Here is a 10,717-nt window from a genome sequence, read left to right as displayed (position 1 = left end):
GGGAATATAAAATGCTCAAATAAAGATACAAACTACATTTGATAAATAGCCACTTTTCTCAACACTCGAACACTAAAAATATTTATGGCATCAAAAATCAACTTAAGCAGGTCAATATCAAAACCTTGTCCCTGCATATCACAATCTATGCAATTTATTTTCTTCCGCTCAAAACCACCAAAAGAATAGAATGGGTCAACCATGGAATGCATAGCTAGCTGATCACATGTATCAAATGGTTGCAATGGCTCTATTGTTTTTCTTTTTTGCCTTTTAAATCTATTATGTGCCCATTCTAAATCATGCATTACAAAGATCATGTTATTATGTTAGCCAGTTTAATCATCCATTACAAAGATCACATTATTATTTTAGCCAGCTTGCGACACTAATCTGCTAAAAACCAGAACAAGACTCATTCACCAATGCACCTTTCAGTGCCTTCGGCCCCCTAAACTCTCAACACACTTGGAAAAAACAAAACCTTCCAGTGGCATCTAATGTCACTAAGACAATTAAAAGATGTAATCTCAACAATATCAACTATAAGAAATAGCACATGTATAGTGAATGATTTGATTTGGAGAACGGAAAAAATTGTGAACCAAGTACATCCAACCTCAAGTGATATAAATCTGAAGTCACGTGCTACATATATAATGAGTTGGAGACTCAAGAACGATATATGAATATGTGGGGGCAAAGATGACTCTTGAAATCCAATGAGATCATATCATAGTGCAGGAAGCCAAGGGGGAGGCTGCAATGCCGGCTAGATTTTTCCACAAAAAGCTGCTTAAGGACAAAGCCAACAAAATACTCACGAGATAGGATTTGACTCATGAACCTCATTCCAGCACTAGAGATCGAAAGCATGAGCAGAGCATATAGGGAAACAAGCATAGAGTTTGAGGATAGGCGAGCATGCATATACAAATGAGATTGTTTGGACATGCTTCATCATGTCAAAGCTTTGAACTACTCACATTTGGAAGCAAGTTGTTCCAACAACCTCACATCCACTAAAAGCTCCAAGTTATTCCACTGACCTCACGTCCACTCACTAGCAGTCAACAAAAGGAAGAATGTTTCCTTAGCCCAGGTGATATGAGAAGAGAAGCACTCGGTCTCCACTAGTGACAATAGTAGGTTTGTCTCTGAAATGAAGAATAAAGACGTATGGAAACAACTCTGCAACTAACAGGTTAGAATGAAGGAGGAAGTTCATAGTGATTCTATAGGCAGGCTAGCAGTAATAGACTCAAAATGGAAAAAATGTTTCTAAGTGGGACCTACACTCCTATACCATTTGCTGAACACCCACACATATCTATATTATTTGTTGAAAATACACAAATAATTAGAATAATTTTGTAATGTCCCCTAATAATAATAAAAATAATAAATAATATAATATAATATTAAAATATAAGAAAATAAATGATAAACAATAAAGAAAATATAATAATAGTAAATAAATAATGAATAAAATATAATAATAATAAATAAATAAAATATTAAATAACAATACTATAGTTCTAAATAAATATAAATAAAAATAAACTATAAAAATAGTAAAAATAAGTAAAGTTATCAAAAAGTAAAAAGGAATAAAATAAGAAAGAATTATATTAAGAGAATTATTAAATTAAGTTAAACTTAAAATAAAGAAATAAAAGTTGCATGTTGACACATGGAATGTATGCATGTGGTTCCCCTTCCATTGTTTACTCTATTTAATAGACACTGAGGAAGATGAGATATCATTCCATGATTCCATCATCCATTCTCTTGGGAGAAAAGTGTTGTGAGACAAAGGATTCTCTGGCAGTAGTACGTTGATTGAGGGCTCGGGGGTGGCCAGTTGTAGCAAGATTTTGTGCAACTAAGCCTACGGTTGGGTGGAGAGTTGTCCCCAAAACTTTGTTGCGGTTAACAGGATTCAAATAGCGTTCAACCCTGAAATCACAAGGAATATCATCGCCACAGGTAAGTTGTCTCTGCTCATATTTCCGAAATTCGATGTTAAATAGTTGATAAATTGCGTGTTGATTATAAATCACATGATTAATCTAATTAGTTGCATGTTTTAATTTTGGGGTTGTTACATATGGTATCAGAGCGGGTTTCGACTCTATGTGACCTCTAGGATTGAAAATTGAGAAAAATACTTAATTAAATATTTCTTATAATAATAAGAAATAATAAAATAAATAGTATTTCTAAATTATATAAACTTTCCTTATTATTGGATATAAAATTGGAGCACTTCTTATTTGCATATGCATGCTTATTTTTGAATCTACAATTATAGCTTAAATTTAAAATAAATCTAATAAAAAATAACTTTATACAATTGTTGTTACAATATTGCATAGATGCATATTTTAAACGTATTATAATTCTTCTATTAAAAAAAATAACAAATACTTTGCATTTAACTATTATTTACAAAAACGTATATGTAATCAATAAAATAGTTTATATACCAAAAGTACACACTCTACATGTATTTATATAAAATATTTATTTTCCCTAAATATTTTCAAAACCCAAATCATATTTTTTAACATTTAAACCTACACTGATTTTTGAAGCGATAATATATATATAGATTAGTTAGATAATTTACAGCGTTTGAGATTTTTTTAACATTAAAACCTAAATTGATTTTAGAAGCGATAATATATATATATATATATATTAGTTAGCACTTGGGCGTTTATTCCGAATGGTGGGAATGGTTGGTTTATTGCCTCCTTACCCGAGTTTACCCGAGTTTGACCCTCGCTGCATGCTTTTGTTGCTCCGTTATTTATCGTGTTCAATTTCGCTTCGCTGCTCGGCAGCATATTGTAACAATCATGTTTTTGTAAATATGCATATTGTGAATTCAATCTCGCTTCTATAAATATGCACATTACGAATTCAATCTCACTTCTGTAAATATATTATAATTGTAAATTTCAGGTTAATACAACTTCTAGAGAGACTCACCCCCTCATTTTTTTTAAATATATATTAGTTAGGTAATTTACCGCTTTTGAGAATCTCGTGCAAGTTCATTTATAAAATATTAAAAGTAAGTTATAGGTGAAATCGATGTAGTTTTAAATAAGAAGATAGAATGCATGTTGAAATGATGGTGAACATAACTCCACTAATCTGTTATAAACAAAAGATATTAATCCATTGTCAAACATGAAATAGTATCTCATCATAAGTTTTTTGCCATCGATTAATTTTTTATTTTTTGGGAACGGAAATGGAAAGGTATTGAAAGTTTTTATTAAGATGTTGAAGTGTTTTATTGAAAAGTTGACTCTAGACGATGCTTCAAAGCCTGTTCATATTTTTCCAAAAAAAATATTCTTGGGGTAAATAGCTTTTGAGCCTTTATTCTCTATTTGTAGCTAAGCAAGGTGAGCAAAAACTTTACAGAGTTTATTTTTATTTTGTATTAATAAGAAAATCTATATCCAAACTACTTTGTAAATTAGACAAATGCCAATATCTAGATGGCTATAACTTGATTCCCTCCTACATGAGATCCCCGTAAATCTTTACGCATTCTTAGAAATTGTTTTACATATATGTTAGAAATTTATTTTTCTAGCCTTATTGTCCCATGGCAAACGCTATTCCAATCTCTGTCGGCGAGGGAAATTGATTGGATTGTCACGGCCTATTTTCTTTTTATTTTTTATTGTCTCCTGCAAAGGCGAAGCCATCCTCCACAATTAGCCTATCGCCATCAGAACCCAATGAAGTGCAACACCTGCCTAACGTGGGAAAGTTTACTAGTCAATCTCCACTGTATTTTTCTCAGGATAATTCCATTCCGGAAAGCTCCAGTAGGGTTGTATTATCCTCTGGTAAAATGACCCAAGCTCTCCAGTGTTCGCCCCCCCCGGTACCTAAGGATGATAAAGAAATCCCTCTCCCTTTGCAGTGTGCCCAGCCTATCAAAGAATTCTCAGTGGGGTCCCAAACCATAGTTATTTCATCTCCATCCCCACCTCACAAAAAGGGAGTTGATCCAGCTATAAAAGGAAAAGAGGCTATGATCTCAGCCACCCCTCTCAACTCTCCAGTCTCTTCTCCATTGAACCTGTTTGATAGTGACATTGACTTTCTCCTAAGTAAGAAGTCGCTCGAACTGGAACCCCTTACTATCCACAAGCCGAGAAATCCTTCGCCTCTTTTTATAAGCCCTGACTCTGCAAAGAATATAATAGTGAGGAGAAAAAATAACAGAGGCAATAGACATTTTAGGGGGAGGGAAGAGGGCGCAACAAAAGGTGTAAGGAACCTGTCATTGGTTGATGTTCCCATAGTTGATATGACTGAGAATCGGCCTCTTAGAGCAAGAGTGGCTGAGAATTCTCCTCGATGACTTTCATCTTAGCTATGAACATTAGAGGTCTAGGAGCAGACCAAAAAAATTTGGCGCTAAAGAATCTGTTCCTCTCGGATCAGCCAAAAATTATTTTAATTCAAGAAACTATGCATAATAAGTCTGTAACCATCTCTTATTTTAGGAAAATGTTTCTTTCTTGGCACATCGCTGCCTCCGAGGCCAATGGTCTGTCGGGAGGCCTAGCAGTTTTATGGGATCCTGCTTGGATCAGAGCAAAAGCATATAAATGTTTCGCAGGCATTCTTATCTCGGCTTCTGTGAGAGGAAATGTGTGCCCAATTAACATTTTGAATATCTATGCCTCATACAAGAACAGGGTCCTGTTCTGGGAAAAGTTATTTGCTTCAGAAATTTTTGATATTGAATCCTTAATGATTGCAGGAGATCTCAATGTAACTCTAAATCCGGAGGAACAATGGGGCAAAAGCAGGAAAAGAGACCCATTGGCAGATCGCATCAAATGTGAACTTTTGCATAGGAATCTTATAGACATAAATCCTCCCAAAATGATGCCAACTTGGGACAATGGAAGGATTGAGGAGGCGTATGTTGCAAAAAGAATTGATTGTTTTATTGTTCATGCCAGCATTATTGACAGAATGGGGATGCCTTACTCATCTCTTGGAAATGTTTTCATATCCAATCATAGGCCGATATATCTCTGCTGGAGGGAGAAGGGGTTTAGGAAAGGGTACCCCTTTAAATTTAACAGGTGTTGGTTAGAAGAACCAGATTTTAACGAGCTTGTATCAAGATCCTAGAAGGATTTATCTGCAAGAGACAAGATCCCCCCCTTTTTGACCTTTAGAGACAAGATGGCCTCGATGAGAAAGGTGGTTAAAGACTGGCAAATTAAGAAAAGACTCTTGGACAAAAAGGACCTGTGGGAAATACAAAAGAAATTGGACAGTATCTCTGGATCCCTAGATGCTAATACACTTCCTTTTGATATCAGATGCCGCATAAATGAGCTTGAAAGGAGAAAGAAAAAATCCTGAAGCAGGAGGACGCCTCATGGAGACTTAAAAGCAGGGCAACATGGCTCAAAGAAGGTGACAAAAACACAAAATTTTTCCATAGGTTCACAAACTCTAGGCGGGAGAAAAATTCCATATGGAAAATTAGTGATGGCTAGGGAGGCTTCCTTTTTTCCCAACAAGACATCCAAATGGAAGCTGTGAGATATTTTGAAAAACAATATAAAAGAGGGGAAGCTTGCAGGTTTCAGGATATTTTATGGGGCATAGATCATTACCCCCAAATGTTTGATGAGGGTAAAAATGAAGATCTCTTCCAGCCTATTACGGAGGACGAACTTCTTGGTGTAATGATGTCCTTCAAGAAAGACAAATGCCCAAGGCCGAACGGCTGGACAATTGATTTCTATATCCACTTTTTTGATCTTATCAAACATGACCTGCTAAGGATGGTTGAGGCAGCAAGAATCTCAGGCAGCATTCACCAGATTATGTCCTCCACTCAAATAGCTCTCATCCCAAAGAAATCGGAGGCTGAATCCTTTCAAGACTTTAGGTCGATTTCCCTTTGCAACATTACATTCAAAATTATCACAAAAATCATTGCTGAGAGAATCAAATCTACCTTGGCTTGTTTTCTATCGAAGGACCAGCATGCTTTTCTAAAAGGGAGGAATATTTTGGATGCGGTTTCTATTACGCAAGAAAGTTTATTTTCCATGCTCTCAAATAAATCTGATGCTGCCATCCTGAAAATTGATCTACAAAAAGCATTTGACTGCTTAGATTGGGGGTTTATCAGATGCTTATTAGCCAAGATTGGTCTGAGATCCAATATTATAAATTGGATCATGGCATGCGTGGAGAAAGTAAGCTATGTTGTTATTATAAATGGGATCCCCTCCCCTTTCTTTCTTGCAGAAAGAGGTCTTCGTCAAGGGTGCCCCCTGTCCCCTCTCTTGTTTATTTTGTCTATGAACTCTCTTGTGACACTACATGTATGAATGAAATTGTGATTCTAAAAAAAATATTAATTCGCTAAGGTTATTTTATAGTCTACATGTATAACTTCAATATTTTTTTTTTGGGAAATCGAATCAAACTACAACATAAACTAGAGGATTTGTTATTTTAAGTTTACATTATAAATAGAAAATTAATTAAATAGCTAATTTTAATGGGAAATAGCAAATTAAGTAAATAAATAATTTTCACTGGTAAGGAAAGGTAATACACATATTTTTTTGTTGTTTTAATAAATTAAGCCACTAGAATCAACTTTATGTATTTTACTAACACCCAAAAGTATATGTTTTTAAACTAATACTTAAATAGCTATGACTTATTTCGATTGTGAATTGCGGGAAAAAATAGAGTTATAATGTGAGGTGGTTAAAGGATGACAAAAATAAATAGATAATATTGGATATATATATTTTATTTGAAAATGAATTTTGGGATGAAAAAAATAAATTAAGGGTTATTATTTTAGTCAACATTATTGTAAATAAAGATAAGATAAGTCTATATAAAATAAGAGTCACATGGTGTTTATATAAATTTTGTAAGTGAAAATGGTAATATGGTATATATAGGAGAGTGAGTGAAAATTGTAATAAAGTTAAAGTAGGTTATAAATATAAATATGTTAGGGAATTCCAAATTGTGGTTTTCAAAATATTATTGTTATTATAAAATATTTACTTTAAATTTTTATTAAATAGGTAATAATTATAAATAGTTTGAGATTATTTAACTACTATTTCTAAAATTTTATAAATGGTGAAAATATGCATGGATCAAGTTAATACGTAGTGATTCAAGTAATCTTGGCATTGCTTAATACATGTTTTCTAATAAAATTATATGTATAGAATATAACTTGAAAGGGTTAACCACAATTTATGAGTTAAATTTCTTTTTTGTTATGACTTGAAGTATAATATTGTGATGATGTTTTATGATGTGATGGTATGTGGAAATTGGACATAGTCCTGATGTGAGGATAATGATGCACACACAGTTCTTATTTATTTATTTTGTTATAATAATGATGTTGTATGCTCATGATGGATATGGTATGAATAATGTGGCATATAGATTATGATGTTATAATATGTGTTTATATTGACATGTGGTTCGATTTATTATGTGATGTCATGACATATCTTTGATGTAGAGATGTTGATGTTATAACTTATGATGATATTATGATGTGAAGCACGTGGTAATTATATGTAGATTTATGACATGCATAATTTTGTGATAACAATGACGTTATGTTCTCATGATAACATGCAAGACTTGACATGTGGATTATTTTCTATGATATTATGGTTATTGCTAATTCATTAGATGTATGTTGAGAGGTGGTGATAGACAAGAATTCCACAAATGGGCCGAGAGAGTCGGTTTATTTGATGATTTCGCAGGAGCCCATACCTGCGAGAGAGAATATATAACACCATATGGGTTGGGGACATAATCAAGACTACATATGCCAGTGGTTCCTTTGTCTTATATAGCTCTTGATGGATAGATCTTGAGGGGCTATGGGACCATCTTGAAAAGGCCAAGTGACTAATATTGTAGGCTAGGTGCCTAGTATTGGATTGGGATGCCGAAGTCTGGTGGGGGTGTAAGAACTTCAATACATGGCGATGTGCGCCTTAATAGTTGTGGAGGGAGTGGGCTAGCCTTGCGAAATGCCCGGAGGCATTGAGTACAGTACTGGATGTCTGCCTTGGGGTAGATGAGCTCTGCGTCAAGCGTGAGCCTTGGGGCCAACCTTGGACTAGGATAAAGACCGAGAAGGCTTATGCCTGGTTCCGAAAGTGGAAAAAAAGACAGAGGGTCCTTGAGATTTCCCGGGTGTTGTGAAAACTTTCGATGCCTGCTAGTTATACTAGTTCAGTAGAGAGTATAGGGCAAACATGAAGTAATAAATAACTAAATAAATAAAATGTTAAATAATTCAACTTAACTTTAGACGAAGTTCCTTAAAGAGGGGGAGTATGTAATGTTCTATAATAATAACAAAAATAATAAATAATATAATATAATATTAAAATATAAGAAAATAAATGATAAACAATAAAAATATATATATAATAATAATAGTAAATAAATAATAAATAATGAGGAAAATATAATAATAATAAATAAATAAAATATTAAATAACAATGCTAGAGTTTTAAATAAATATACATAAAAATAAACTATAAAGTAAAATAAAATAAAATAAGAAAGAGTTAAATTAAAAAAAAAAAAAACTATTAAAATAATAAAAATAAGTAAAGTTATCAAAAAGTAAAAAGGAATAAAATAAAAAATATTTATATTAAAAGAATTATTAAATTAAGTTAAACTTAAAATAAAGAAATAAAAGTTGCATGTTGACACATGGAATGTGTGCATGTGGTTCCCTTTCCAATGTATGCTCTATTTAATAGACGGTGAGAAAGATGAGAGATCATACCATGATCCCATCATCCGTTCTCTTGGGAGAAAAATATTGTGAGACAAAAGATTCTCTGACAGTAGTACGTTGATTGAAGCTCGGGGATGGCTAGCTGTAGCAAGATTTTGTGCAACTAAGCTTACGGTGGGGTAGAGAGTCATCCCCAAAACTTTGTTGCGGTTAGCAGGATTCAAATAACGTTCAACCCCGAAATCACAAGTAAGGAATATCATCACCACATGTAAGTTGTCTCTACTAATATTTCTAAAATTCGATGTTAAATAGTTGATAAATTGCGCGTTGATTATAAATCACATGATTAATCTAATTCGCTGCATGTTTTAATTTTGGGGTTGTTACAAATTTGGTAAATCTTGTGATCAATGTATTCCCAATATGTATATATAAAATACATTTTCTATTGATTCTTGGTTTTTATCTTCTAAGAGGCCTATGATGATTGGACTTCACTTGAGAAAGCGAGTCAAATACACATAACCTCAAAGATTATGTTTTCACCAATCAGAATACACATAACCCTAAGGATTATGTTTTCAACAATAAGAATAGTCATGACTAAAATATCAAGTGAAACAAATTAGAAATACAACAATATAAACCAATATAAGTTCATCTTAACTCTAAATCTATGTCAAGAAGGATCAAATCCCTCAAAATGTAAACTTCTTTTGAATGCAAAACTTGAAAAAGAAGAATTACATCTAGAGTAATTTGATCCCTCTCAATGCTTAATAGTTTCAGAGTTACGATGAATCTATACTTTTTTAATATATATTTATTTTTTATTTTAAATAATTTTAATTTTTTAATTTTATTTCATATAATTTAACTAAATAATATAAAATAATTTTTTTTTTTTTTAAACATATTTTATTTTTTATTTTTTAATTATTTTATACAAAGTTAAACTACAAAACCTCTCAATTTTATAAGTTCAACTCCACTAAGTTCAAGTTAAGCATAAAGGATACTTCTATAAAGATTTGATATAAGTCTCAAACTAATGGTTTAAATAACATTAAGGATGTTTATGTATTGAGAATGAAGATATTAAGGATATTTATGACTAGTTCATTGGTGTATGAAGTATAGACAAGTTGACTTGTGTGAAGTTGTGTATAAAAAAAAATATGTATTGATTTGTGTGAAATTGTGTGTGGGTCAGGAGTGTGCTCCCTAAAAAGAAATTCGTTCCTTGCTTTTTGGGAGCATTTTGCCTTTTTTGAAATTGTTTTTTGTAGTAATGTTCGAAATGCAATTTTTTTTTAAAGAAACAAATAATTTTTTAGTGGGACAGCGTAATGATCAAGTCTAGGCCCTAGTATTGATATGCTATTCATGGTAATGTTAAATTCTTAAAAGTAAAAAGGACATTCTCCTTAATCTTCATTTTCATCATTTTACTTAAATTTTTAACATTATGATGAAATGACTCAGGATGTTTGAGAGTGGTTGCGGCCTCATTGAATTTCATATGGAGAAAGTAGAATTTTAAATTTCATTCAAAATCCAACAGACTTATCAGTTTTTCAAGATTTTAAGATTGGACGATTGCAATGTTTCCATTGAATTTTGTCATGTATTAGGGTATGGAACTCATATTTAATCAAGAGCACCAATCCCTCTATGTACCTTGATGTTAGTGAAATTGGTTGTCGAACTCCTCTATCATGACCCTCCTAAAAATGTACACATCCCTCAAACAAAATCTTGACTTGACATGCCATGCTTTTTCTATCTTATGTTAATGCTTAGAGGGTGATATTAATGACAAAGATCCCTATACAGATACATAGATAATGACAAAGATACCTCTGGATATTAATGCTTAGAGGGTG

This window comes from Pinus tabuliformis, chromosome 6, assembly GCF_031772625.1.
Source record: "Pinus tabuliformis cultivar Carrire ecotype Pingquan chromosome 6, CPIR1, whole genome shotgun sequence".
Lineage (NCBI taxonomy): Eukaryota > Viridiplantae > Streptophyta > Pinopsida > Pinales > Pinaceae > Pinus > Pinus tabuliformis.
The sequence above is the reverse complement of the archived record's forward strand: the minus strand, read 5'-3'. Positions refer to the sequence as shown.